Source organism: Triticum aestivum, chromosome 1D, assembly GCF_018294505.1.
Source record: "Triticum aestivum cultivar Chinese Spring chromosome 1D, IWGSC CS RefSeq v2.1, whole genome shotgun sequence".
Taxonomy (NCBI): domain Eukaryota; kingdom Viridiplantae; phylum Streptophyta; class Magnoliopsida; order Poales; family Poaceae; genus Triticum; species Triticum aestivum.
Window position 1 is genome coordinate 60,086,468 of NC_057796.1, and position 13,624 is coordinate 60,100,091.

Here is a 13,624-nt window from a genome sequence, read left to right on the forward strand (position 1 = left end):
CTTTGAAAGAAAATAATGATACGCATGAATCTATAGATAATGATGATTCCGATGATTTGATTGAAATATCCCTTGATGAACATGATGCTTGCTATTCTTGTGGCCATGATGCCAATATTTATGAAGATGAATTTGCTATAGTTCCTTACGTTAAACATGAGATCGTTGCTATTGCACCCATACTTGATAGTTCCTTCGATGAAAAGCATGATTGCAATGATTTTACTATAAATTTTCTTGATGTCAATTGTGCTAATAATATGCAAAACCGTAAGCTTGGGGATGCTAGTTTTGCTATGTCTACTACTTGTTGCAATGATCATGATTGGGCTGATTCTTCTTATGATCTTGAAAATTTATTTAAGCCTCATGATGAATATGAGATTGATAATAGTGTTTGCAATAATATTGAAAGTGGGTTTGGAAGAGTGTCAACTTTAGATCCCACATATTTGGAGAATGTTCAATTTTATGGTATTTTTGAAAAAAGTGGGTTTGGAGAGGTCATGACTTTAGTTAATGTTAATCCCACTATTTCGGAAGAGTGTCAACTTTGCATGCATGTGGATCATGTAGAGAAAATTTTATGTATTTTTGAATTTGAATATGATCCCACATGTAATTATTATGAGAGGGGAAAATATGGTTGGAGAAATTTTCATGTTACTAACTTACCTCTCGTTATGTGGAGATTGCTATTGTTTCTTTCCGCTTCCTTGCATATGCTAGTTTTTGTTTGCTATGATAATTTGTTTGCTTATAAGATGCCTATGCATAGGAAGTATGTTAGACTTAGATATGTTTGTCACGTATTTCATGATGCTCTCTTTGCGCTTCAATTTTTGTCTTTCATGTGAGCATCATTAAAATTATAGATGCCTAGCTAAGGGCGTTAAACGATAGCGCTTGTTGGGAGGCAAACCAATTTTACTTTTATTTTCTTTTTCTTTTTGCTTCTGTTTAGGAATAAATATTTGATCTATCCTCTGGTTAGATGTGTTTTTATGTTTTAATTAGTGTTTGTGCCAAGTTTAACCTATAGGATCTTCTTGGATGATAGTTATTTGATCTTGCTGAAAATTGCAGAAACTTTCTGTTCACGAAAATAATTGTTAAAAATGACCAGAACGTGATCAAATATTGATTCCAATTGCTGCTGATCAATAAACAAATTTTCTAGGTCGTCCTATTTTGTCTGAATTTTTGGAGTTCCAGAAGTTAGCGTTAGTTGCAGATTACTACAGACTATTCTGTTTTTGACAGATTCTGTTTTTCGTGTGTTGTTTGCTTATTTTGATGAATCTATGGCTAGTAAAATAGTTTATAAACCATAGAGAAGTTGGAATACAGTAGGTTTAACACCAATTTAAATAAATAATGAGTTCATTACAGTACCTTAGAGTGGTGTTTTGTTTTCTTTCGCTAACGGAGCTCACGAGATTTTCTGTTAAGTTTTGTGTTGTGAAGTTGTCAAGTTTTGGGTAAAAGATTTGATGGATTATGGAACAAGGAGTGGCAAGAGCCTAATCTTGGGGATGCCCATGCCACCCCAAGAAAATCTAAGGACACCTAAAAGCCAAAGCTTGGGGATGCCCCGGAAGGCATCCCCTCTTTCGTCTACTTCCATCGGTAACTTTACTTGGAGCTATATTTTTATTCACCACATGATATGTGTTTTGCTTGGAGCGTCTTGTATTATTTAAGTCTTTACTTTTTAGTTTACCAGAATCATATTTTCTGTACACACCTTTTGAGATAGACACACATGTTTGGAATTTATTTGAATACTCTATGTGCTTCACTTATATCTTTTGAGTTATATAGTTTTTGCTCTAGTGCTTCACTTATATCTTTTAGAGAACGGTGGTGATTTTGTTTATAGAAACTATTGTTCTCTTATGCTTAACTTAGAATATTTTGAGAGTCCTACAAAACAGCATGGTAGTTTGCTTTGACAATGATAGGCGTTCAAGATTAGTAAAAAAAAATCTTATGAGTGTGTTGAATATTATGAGAAGTTTGATACTAGATAATTGTTTTGAGATATGAAGATGGTGATGTAGAGTCATGCTAGTTGAGTAGTTTTGAATTTGAGAAATACTTGTGTTAAAGTTTGTGATTCCCGTAGCATGCACGTATGGTGAACCGTTATGTGATGAAGTCGGAGCATGATTTATTTATTGATTGTCTTCCTTATGAGTGGCGGTCGGGAACGAGCGATGGTCTTTTCCTACCAATCTATCCCCCTAGGAGCATGCGCGTAATACTTTGTTTTTATAACTTGTAGATTTTTGCAATAAGTATATGAGTTCTTTATGACTAATGTTGAGTCCATGCATTATACGCACTTTTTCTTCTTTCCACCATTGCTGGCCTCTCTAATACCGCGCACTTTTCGCCGGTATCATACATCCACCATATACCTTCCTCAAAACAGCCACCATACCTACCTATCATGTCATTTCCATAGCCATTCCGAGATATATTGCCATGCAACTTACCACTGTTCCGTTTATTATGACACGCTTCATCATTGTCATATTGCTTCGCATGATCATGTAGTTGACATTGTATTCGTGGCAAAGCCACCGTTCATTATTCTTTCACACATGTCACTCTTGATTCATTGCATATCCCGGTACACCGCCGGAGGCATTCACATAGAGTCATATTTTGTTCTAAGTATTGAGTTGTAATTGTTGAGTTGTAAGTAAATAAAAGTGTGATGATCATCATTTTTTAGAGCATTGTCCCAAGTGAGGAAAGGATGATGGAGACTATGATTCCCCCACAAGTCGGGATGAGACTCCGGACGAAAAAAAAGAGGCCATAAAAAAAGAGAAGAAAAGGCCCAAATAAAAAAATGAGAGAAAAAGAGAGAAGGGACAATTTTACTATCCTTTTACCACACTTGTGCTTCAAAGTAGCACCATGATCTTCATGATAGAGAGTCTCCTATGATATCACTTTCATATACTAGTGGGAAATTTTTCATTATAGAACTTGGCTTGTATATTCCAATGATGGGCTTCCTCGAAATGCCCTAGGTCTTCGCGAGCAAGCGAGTTTGATGCACACCCACTTAGTTCCTTTTGTTGAGATTTCACATACTTATAGCTCTAGTGCATCCGTTGCATGGCAATCCCTACTCACTCACATTGATATCTATTAATGGGCATCTCCATAGCTCGTTGATACGCCTAGTTGATGTGAAACTATCTTCTCCCTTTTTTTGTCTTCTCCACAACCACCATTCCATTCCACATATAGTGTTATGTCCATGGCTCACGCTCATGTGTTGCGTGAAGATTGAAAAATTTTGAGAACACTAAAAGTATGAAACAAGTGCTTGGCTTGTAATCGGGGTTGTGCATGATTTAAATATTTTGTGTGGTGAAGATAGAGCATAGCCAGACTATATGATTTTGTAGGGATAACTTTGTTTGGCCATGTTATTTTGAGAAGACATGATTGCTTAGTTAGTATGCTTGAAGTACTATTATTTTTATGTCAATATTAAAATTTTGTCTTGAATCTTTCGGATCTGAATATTCATACCACAATTAAGAAGAATTACATTGAAATTATGCCAAGTAGCATTCCACATCAAAAATCCTGTTTTTATCATTTACCTACTCGAGGACGAGCAGGAATTAAGCTTGGGGATGCTTGATACGTCTCCAACGTATCTATAATTTTTTATTGTTCCATGCTATATTATATTCTGTTTTGGACATTAATGGGCTTTATTATACACTTTTATATTATTTTTGGGACTAACCTATTAACCGGAGGCCCAGCCCAGAATTGCTGTTTTTTGCCTTTTCAGAGTTTCGCAGAAAAAGAATATCAAACGGAGTCCAAACGGAATGAAACCTTCGGGAACGTGATTTTCGGAACGAACGTGAACCAGAGGACTTGGACCCTACGTCAAGACATCAACCAGGAGGGCACGAGGTAGGGGGCGCGCCCTCCACCCTCATGGGCCCCACGTTGCTCCACCGACATACTTCTTCCTCCTATATATACCTACGTACCCCCAAACTACCAGATACGGAGCCAAAAACCTAATTCCACTGCCGCAACCTTCTGTACCCATGAGATCCCATCTTGGGGCCTTTTCCGGAGCTCCGTCGGAGGGGGCATCAATCACGGAGGGCTTCTACAACAACACCATAGCCTCTCCGATGATGTGTGAGTAGTTTACCTTAGACCTTCGGGTCCATAGTTATTAGCTATATGGCTTCTTCTCTCTTTTTGGATCTCAATACAATGTTCTCCCCCTATCTTGTGGAGATCTATTCGATGTAATCTTCTTTTGCGGTGTGTTTGTTGAGACCGATGAATTGTGGGTTTATGAACAAGTTTATCTATGAACAATATTTGAATCTTCTCTGAATTCTTTTATGTATGATTGGTTATCTTTGCAAGTCTCTTTGACTTATCAGTTTGGTTTGGCCTACTAGATTGATCTTTCTTGCAATGGGAGAAGTGCTTAGCTTTGGGTTCAATCTTGCGGTGTCCTTTCCCGGTGACAGTAGGGGCAGCAAGGCACGTATTGTATTGTTGCCATCGAGGATAACAAGATGGGGTTTATATCATATTGCATGAGTTTATCCCTCTACATCATGTCATCTTGCTTAAAGCGTTACTCTGTTCTTTTGAACTTAATACTCTAGATGCATGCTGGACAGCGGCCGATGTGTGGAGTAATAGTAGTAGATGTAGGCAGGAGTCGGTCTACTTGTCTCGGACGTGATGCCTATATACATGATCATACCTAGATATTCTCATAACTATGCTCAATTCTGTCAATTGCTCAACAGTATGCTCTCGAGAGAAGCCTCTAGTGAAACCTATGGCCCCCGGGTCTATTTTCCATCATATTAATCTCCCGACAACAAGCTATTTCTTGCGCCATTTTTATTTTTGCTTTCTTTACTTTGCATCTTTATCATAAAAATACCAAAAATATTATCTTATCATATCTATCAGATCTCACTCTCGTAAGTGGCCGTGAAGGGATTGACAACCCCTTTATTGCGTTGGTTGCGAGGATTTATTTGTTTGTGTAGGTGCGAGGGACTCGTGCGTGGCCTCCTACTGGATTGATACCTTGGTTCTCAAAAACTGAGGGAAATACTTACGCTACTTTGCTGCATCACCCTTTCCTCTTCAAGGGAAAACCAACGCAGTGCTCAAGAGGTAGCATTGGTGTACTCGGCGATTGCCGCGGCTCGCTGGACAAGTTCACGCTCCACCGCCACCAGCTCCTCTTGGGCTTCTAGTCGAAGCGTGGCCAACTGGGCTAGATTTAGCCCAGGGTACCACGCCTTGAGAACTCCAAGGCCCGCGTGCCCCGGCCCGGGCAGAGGAACCCTTCCAAGCCTCAAGGCGGCCGGCCGCCACCTCCAGCCAATCGGCAGTTCGACTGGGTGTACGTGGAGCCGGCATGTCTGACCACAGGGCGGCGATCGCCTGGGCGCCGACACGCTGAAGGCGGCGCAACATCCGATGAGCCGGTCGAAGACGAGCCTGGATGCTGAGAAGCTGCTTGCTAAGAGTGCGGGGGGCATTGGCAGCAATCTGCTCGCCTTCTGCCCTCCATCCTTCGCGATCGGCCTCGATAGCCTGGTTGGCAGCACCAGAGTGACCTGGGAAGAAGTCTGCTCGAACAAAAAGCAAAAGAGCCAAATTATAAACAAGAAGCCGGCCTGATCAGAAGCTGGCGGCTCGAAGAAAGAGTAAAGAAGGAAGCTCACCATCAACCATGTCTTCAATCTCGCCGAAGCCGGCAGTCAGCATTGCCTCCTTCTCGGTCCAGGCGGAGCGTTCGGTCTCGAACTCAGCAAGGAGACCGGCCTCCTTGTCCTCCGCCTCCTTCTGGGTCTTCTTGAGAAGCTCCGCCTGCTCTGCCAGTTGTGTGACCAGCCGGTCATGCTCTTCGGCCAGCTTGCTGCAGTCCGCCTCCTTGGCACGCAGCGCGGTGTTGGCTTCGCCCAGCTGCTGCTGCAGGGCGGCGTTGGCCTCTGCAAAAGTAGAAGAAGAAAAGGCGTCAGCAGCCAACAAAGAAGAAGAATAGTTGCCGGGGAGATCCGGCCCGACTGCTCCGCAGTCGGCCCGAATCTCGGGGACTACAGCCCGCGGGTGCGCCAGCGCGCCCCCGCAAAGAAAGAAAACAAGGACTTACTCCGGCTCTCCGACAGGTCGGCGGTCCGTTTGTCTAGATCTCGGACATTAGTGTTGAAGATGACCGCGCGGAGGTTATGATAATCCTGCAGTGAAGATATCAGACAATGTTAGTACTCGGAGCTTGCCAGTTAAAGTTCCGAGCCGCCTGCTCAGCAGCCGGCCCGAAACTCGGGGACTACATCCAGTGGGTGCGCTGGCGCGCCCCACAGAGAAGTATAAGAAATACAAGAATTAAAGATAAAGAAGCATACCCAGACGGCGGCTCGCGACTCCAGGAACGCTTGGTTGCACCACTTCAGGGCATCGGCTTCGGCCCGGAGTTTGCCTTGGACGTCCAGAACCGCCTGATTCAAAGGGCCCGCCCCGCCTCCCCGCATCCAGTCAGCGAGCGCGGCGCAGGTCGCCTCGGCGTCCGGGATCGAAGAGCTCGCGGCTGCGGCCTCCAGCGGGCATGGCGCCGAAGCCGCCTTTGCAAACCGGCAGCGTGAGGGGGTGCGGACCTCAGGAGTCGGGCCCGTCACCATCTCGTCTCCGGCTGGTGGCACCGGAAGATCAGCCGGCTGTTTGTCTCGCGCTTCCTCAGAAGGTGGTGGCGGAGGTGATTACGTCCGGCATGACGACGTCGTCGCCGTCCCTCTCCATGATCGGGTGCTCATCGCCGGCTCCCCCAGTCGGCGCCATAAACTCTGGCGGTGGCGGCGCGGAGTTCAGGGGGATGACGAACAACGCCGACTGACGGCGCGCGGCTTCCTCGGACTGCTTCTTCACCGCGGTGGCAGCCTCGGCCTCCGCCAGCTTCTTCAAAGCGGCGGCCTCCGCCTTGTCTGCCTCCGCCTTCTCCAGGCGGGCGGCTTCCTGCTCCTCGCGCACCTCCCGCGCGTTTCGCTCCCGCGCCTCCTAGAGGTCGGCGGCCGGATCGATTCACCAGGTGGTGGTGGAGGTCTCCGCCGACCCAATGATGGAGGCGGCGGCCGACATCTCAAGAGAGAGCGGGGCCTAAGTCAAGAATCAACAAGAAAGAAGAGCACAAGGAAAAGATACTTACGCCGACACCATGGGAGGCGCCTTCGGGAGCTTCTGGTATTTGGCCACCTTCGCGGCGGCCTCTTTCCGCCTGGTCGCGGCGGTCGGATTCTTGGCCTTCTTCGGCGCGCTGCCGAACAAGACGGCGCCTTGTTTACGCTTGCGCGTGCTGCCTCGAGCAGTCAGCTCGACGGAGGGGCCTGCGTCCGCCCTGCCAGCGCCCCGCGTAGGGTGCGGCTCTTCTTCCTCCTCATCACTGTCAGGCCAGGTCTCGATGCCACCTTCTTCGGAGCCACCTGCTTCGTAGACGCCGCCTATTGCGGTGTCCTCCAAGGCGGCCGCCCCCAAGTCGGGGTCGTCCATGTCACTCACCGCCCGGTCCGGTTCGTAGTCGCCACCCGCCCCTACGATGGTGGCCGTCGCTTCCGACATGTAGATCTGTTTCAAATGGTGAGAGGCCGGCTGGTCAAGACCAAGATCAAGGCCAAGACGAATATCAAAAAGAAAGAATTGAAAAACCTACCGCAGGCGGCGGGTCAGCGCGGGAGTATGGCCGCTTGCTGAAGCACCAAGACCCCTCCAGTTTGAGGCCGGAGATCTCGTTCACCAAGTTTGCAACCTCGGCAACCGGCATCTCCTTGGTACTCAGTCGGCACGGGTCGCGATGCCCACTCATCCGGCTGATCAGGTGAGGCCGGCCTTGGAGTGGGAGAACCCGGCGCACGACAAAGGCGACTAACAAGTCGGACGCCTTGAGGCATTCGGCGTCGGTCAGCTCCCGGAGTCGTTGGATGGCGGCGGCGCCGTTTACTGATACCGGCTTCGGCTGGTAGCCCCAGCTGGCCCGAGGCTCAGCCGGTAGGTTGATGAAGTCAATGGCCGGGTCCACGTTCTCCACGTAGAAGTAAGATTGCTGCCACATCTTGACCGATTGTGGCAGCTTGATGGTGGGGAAGGCATTCTTCGGCGACGGCCGGCGCACCGCGACGAAGGCACCACACTGGGCAGCCACCTCCCGGACGGAGGTGCCCAGCTTGGTGTAGAAGAACGCTCCCCACAACTCGATGGTGGGGAGGATGCCGAGATAGCCTTCGCACATCGTGATGAATGCGGCCAGGACCATCACGGTGTTGGGCGTCATGTGATGAGGCTGGAGGTGATAAAACTCGAGGAACGAGCGGAGGAAGCCGCTCGCCAGCAGGCCGAAGCCGCGGATGAAGTGCGAGCGGAAGACGACCCGCTCGCCCTCCCCCGGCGCCGGCGAGATCTCCCCCGCCGGCGGCACGCGCGCCTTCATGTAGCCCGCGCCGGGAAGACGTCGCGTCTCCCGGAGGAAAGTGATGTGATCTTCATTGACATTCGACCCGTCCCAGTCTCCTCCCCGCTCGTGCGCCATGGAGAGCTCGACGAAGAAAATGGTGCGGCGGGGGAGCTGAGAGTGGTGCGGGGCCAACAGGGCTCGTGGCGGACGAACTCGACGGAGGCGAACAGCGGCAGCGCTCCGACGTGGCTCGGGGGCGCTGCGGCGAGAGGAAGAAGAAGGAGGCAAGAACGGGGTGGAGGGGCACGCGTGCTCCGCCGCTCCCTCTCCTCCCCCTACTTATAGCCTACGAGCTATGAAGCCGAGGGGGCGGGCGTTGGATCGTGCGATTAACTGTGCCCACAACCCCACGTTCCCACCTTTATCGCGCGAGTTACTGCGCGCAGTAACTCCGCGGGGAAACTCAACTGCCTGCCTCGGCCGCAGTGGATCCGCTCGCATGCCGAGGCCCGGTGGTGGCGGGCCCAGCCCGCAGTCGCGTCCCATTGCGCGCATGGGCTGGCAGGCTGGCTCGGCTGGCTGATGCCACGCGGCACGCCCACGACGGGCGCCGGGCCTAGAAGCTTAGCTAGCACGCTACCTAGTTCCCGCCATTGCGTTCGAAGTTCCAGACAGATCCGACTGGACGTGGCCGACTCCCATCAGGCGGCTTGTCAGGAGTCAGATGAAGCTTCCATCCAGAGCACCCGGAGGAGGAAACTATTGAGGCTTCTCGGCTCCTCTGCCGCGGCACCTCACCAGCTTCGGGGACTACTGTTGGAGTAATGGGCCACGGGTAGCCTAACCCGAGTCCTAGAATCTTTTAAGACATCGGGGCCGGCTGCGCCCCTCAGGACATCGAGACAAAGCACCGCCTTCTGATGGCCGGCTGGTCCGAGTGGCCGGGTGCCAGAAGGCGGCTAAGCTCCAGAAAGGCGGCACCAAGACAGGCCGACTCCTTGCAGGCGACATCCAGATAGGCCGACTCCTTGCAGGCGACCTCCAGAGAGGCCGGCTTCCGGCAGGCGGCCCTCAGCGCCCTCAGAGTCTGCGTCCCCATTAAGAAGACAAGACATGGTGAGGCTACAGTGTAGCCCATCCCCCCGAATCTAGGGCCGGGCATGGCCACAGTGCTCCGTATAGGCGGAGGTCTCCGCCCAGCGCGGCACTGTGGCCACCCCGCCCTTGACGTCACTATGGGCGGGCGGAGCCCTGTTCCCACGACGGCCTGTCGGTACGGCCTGCAGGCGGCGGGCCCTACCAGGCAGTGAGAGCCCGGAAGACGGCGGAAGCCTGGCCAGTCGGACCCGAGGGAGGCCGGCCTACAGCAGGCGGCCCGTTCCTTCCTCGGGGCCCCTCGCGCCATTAACCAGATAAGACGCGGCGTGGCTACAGTGATCTCCGACCAGGCGGCGGGGCTGTAGCCACGCTCCCCTGACCAAGCCCGCGTCATTAGCATCATGGCTACAGTAATCAGCTGTCGGCAAGACCCGCGAGCGGCGGGGGCGGCCCGTCGGCTCCGTACCAGACCAGGCGGCGGGCCCCAGCAGCCGGCGGAGAAGCCGGCGGCCAGAGAGACTGACAGTCGGGTCCTACACCCGGCCAGATTACCATTGTACCCCTGGGGGTAGGCCTATATAAACCCCCTAGGGCACCCATGCAAAGGGTTCCAACCTGTTAGAATTAGACTCACACCTAAGGGAGAGGAGAGCAAGCCCTGCCTTCTTCTACCTCTAGCATACAGCTCGAGGAGCACCATTGTACTCACTAGTGCCTTAGTGATCATGCGGAGACCCCGCAGAGCAGGACTAGGGGTGTTATCTCCTAGGAGAGCCCCGAACCTGGGTAAAGTGCTCCGGCGTTCTTGTATACGCCTCATCCCGCTTCCAGGCACCGGCGACGTTCTACTCGCTCCCACCATGATAAGCCATCCATTGGCATATGTCGCACCCAACCGCCGACATCACTCGACTCCAGCATTGCCTGCGGAAATGGGGAAGAACAAGACCTTCGTGCTGGAGAAGAAGAAGAAGGCGTGGAAGGGCTCAACGTCGAGCACCGCCCCTTCGCCTGATTGGAAATAAGGGGACCAGTTGCCGTCCAAGGTACCCGCGCAGCAAGTGCTCGATCTCATCGCCGACGGACTCGTCCCGGATAAAGGGTGGAGACTGCCTGATGCTTGTGATGAGGCAGTGACTCTCTTGTTCTTTGACGAGGTATGATTCAGCTTGCCTTCACTAATACTTATCTCTATTGTCGATCACATAGAAGTAATTAGTGGCAACTACACAATTTGTAGTAGTATAAAGGAGAGTAAATTTTACTCCTTGTTCTGGAGATTGCTCAGTGGTAGTTCAAGACTGGGAATGTATTCTGCACCCCCATGAAGGAATACCCCATGAGCAATCTGCGTCTTAATACTACCCAAATAGGCAATTCAATAGTAGGGATTTAGGATTGCAGTTTGAAGTTCAACTTCTGTCAATTTGAAAAGTGGAGACATCGAATCTATTGTCTGAAACACAGGTGCAATGTGGTCTGGGGCGCACAGGTTACCTCTGGGATCATGAGGTTTATGATGTAGTACCTGACAAAATGACCTTGGCGAAGGCCACTGGCCAATGGCCTTCCCATTGGCGTGGCCTTGGTCACGGAAAAGGTTGTTGCAGCCATAAACTACGGTGACCATGGAACCACATTCAGCGGAGGCCCTTTTGTGTGCCATGCTGCATTAGCCACATTGGACAATATCTAGATACCTGGCTTTCTAGCAGAGGTGACAGGAAAGGAGAATACTTCAAGCAGCTGCTCAAAACTAAGCTGGGTGGAAACCCTCACGTCAAAGAGATCCGGGGGGGGGGGGGGTCTCATTGTTTGCATCGAGCTCGACATACTATCTGGTCCTTTAGTTGATGCGTGCTTGGAATCTGGTATCTTTTTGCCGACGGCCGGGAAAGGCAATGTGGTGAGGCTTGTGTCTGCGGTCATCGTGTCGGAGAAGGAGCTGGAGCAAGCTGCAGAGGTGATAAGGGAATGTCTACCTGCTCTTGAAGCCTCTACCTCTTAGTGTATACAAGATCTCTTACTAATATTGTTACCTTTAAATGGTACGAATTACACCTAGGCTAACAACCAATGTGATCCCACCTATGAAAAATTAGGTAGAATTTTGATCTGCCATGATTGGGAAGAACATTACCCTCTAACCATAGCTCAAGCTTTAGAGAGAGAAATGTCTGACCATACTCCCCTGATTCTAGATACTGGAGACAAAAGTAATGCTACCCCCATATTCATATTTGAAAATTCCTGGATGCTCAAAGAAGGCTTTAGAGAATTTGTAACTAAGGTGTGGTCTACCCAAGTTACAAGAAGCCACATTGAGAGATGGCAACAAAAATTGAGAATTTTTAGACAAAAAGTGAGGGGATGGATACTTAACTCTGATGAATGGTACAGGAAACTGAAGAAAGAAATTTTATCTAAATTAGATGATATTGATAAAAGAGTTGAGATCGTAGGGCTATCTGCTTATGACAGAAATGGGCAAAAAGAGTTGAGGGTTCAACTTGGTAGATTGCTGAAGAAAGAAGAAATAAAATGGCTACAAAGATATAAAGATAGGGAGATTAAAGATGGGGATAGTAACACAAAGTACTACCATGCTAAAGTAAATGGGGGGAGAAGAAAAAACAGAATATTCTCCCTGACTCAAGAGGAAGGGGAGATAGATGGGGATGATGAACTTGTTAGATATATCACAAATTTCTATAAAAACCTGTTTGGTCAGCCGGAGCCTTCAACTGTAAACCTTAATATCCAGAATGCTCCTGGAATTTCTGAGGAACGGACTGCTACATTGATTGACCTTTTAGTATGCAGGAATTACATGATGTGGTGTTTAGTATGAAAAAGAACAAGAGTCCAGGCCCAGATGGATTGCCTGTAGATTTTTATCAGAATTTTTGGGAGCTGGTGAAGTGGGAGCTCAAAGGTCGACTGGATGATTTCCATTCTAGGACATTGGACATTACAAGATTAAACTATGGGATTATTACCATAGTCCCCAAAGTTAAATATGCTAAACAAATCCAGAAATTCAGACCAATTTGTCTCTTTAATGTGTGCTTTAGAATCACAAACTAACGTCCTTATGAATAGGCTCAACAAGGTAGTAAAACATGTTATTTCTCCAAATCAAACTGCCTTTATCAAAGGGAGGTATATAATGGAAGTGGTGGTGGTACTTCATGAATCCCTGAACAGAATAGATTATAAGAAATGGATTGCATTGCTTTTCAAAGTGGATTTTGAAAAAGCATATGATAAGATTAAGTGGCCTTTTGTATATAAAATGATGAAATTAAAAAAATTCCTGACCAATGGTGTGACCTGGTGATGCACACAATGGTTGGGGGTCATGTGGGGATCAAGGTTAATGACATCATTGGACCCTATTTTAAAACTTTCAAAGGCCTCAGACGAGGGGATTCTCTATCTCCCTTGCTATTTGATATAGCTACTGATGCCTTGGCTATTATCTTGGATAAAGCTAAACAAGGGGGTTTTGTTAAAGGGGTCTTATCTGAACTTAAAAATTGTGAGGTCAACGTGCTCCAATATGCTGATGATACTATCTTCGTTTTACAAGACGATGAAGAAAGTGCCAAAAACTTAAAATTCATTCTAACTGCATTTGAGCAAATGTCTGGGTTGACTATAAATTCCCATAAGAGCGAGATTTTCTTGTTTGGGGGAGTCTATTAATAAGACTGATATCTATCAGGAAATGTTTACATGTGAGGTTGGGGAAATCCCTCTTGAATATCTGGGGTTGCCAGTTTCTGATATAAGATTGGAGAATAAGTTCTAGAAAGTGGTCACTGAGAAAATTGAGAGAAGAGGTGCATGTTGGCAAGGCAGGCTCTTAAACATGGCAGGGAGGGTGGCCCTTGTCCAGGCCTGCCTGACCAACATCCCCCTTTTTATGATGTCCTTTTATCCACTGTATGTTGGGGTAAGGAAGAAGAGTGATGTCTTTAGAGCTAGATTGCTATGGCAAGAAAATGAGGACAATAAGAAATACCATCCAGTTAATTGGAAAAATCT

General features: G+C 48.6%; 1 pseudogene; it reads left to right on the plus strand.

Annotated features, from left to right (window-relative positions):
* The first annotated feature begins 10,506 nt into the window (after positions 1-10,506).
* Positions 10,507-11,582, plus strand: LOC123157818 (acetylornithine aminotransferase, mitochondrial-like; annotated as a pseudogene).
* Positions 11,583-13,624: the final 2,042 nt, after the last annotated feature.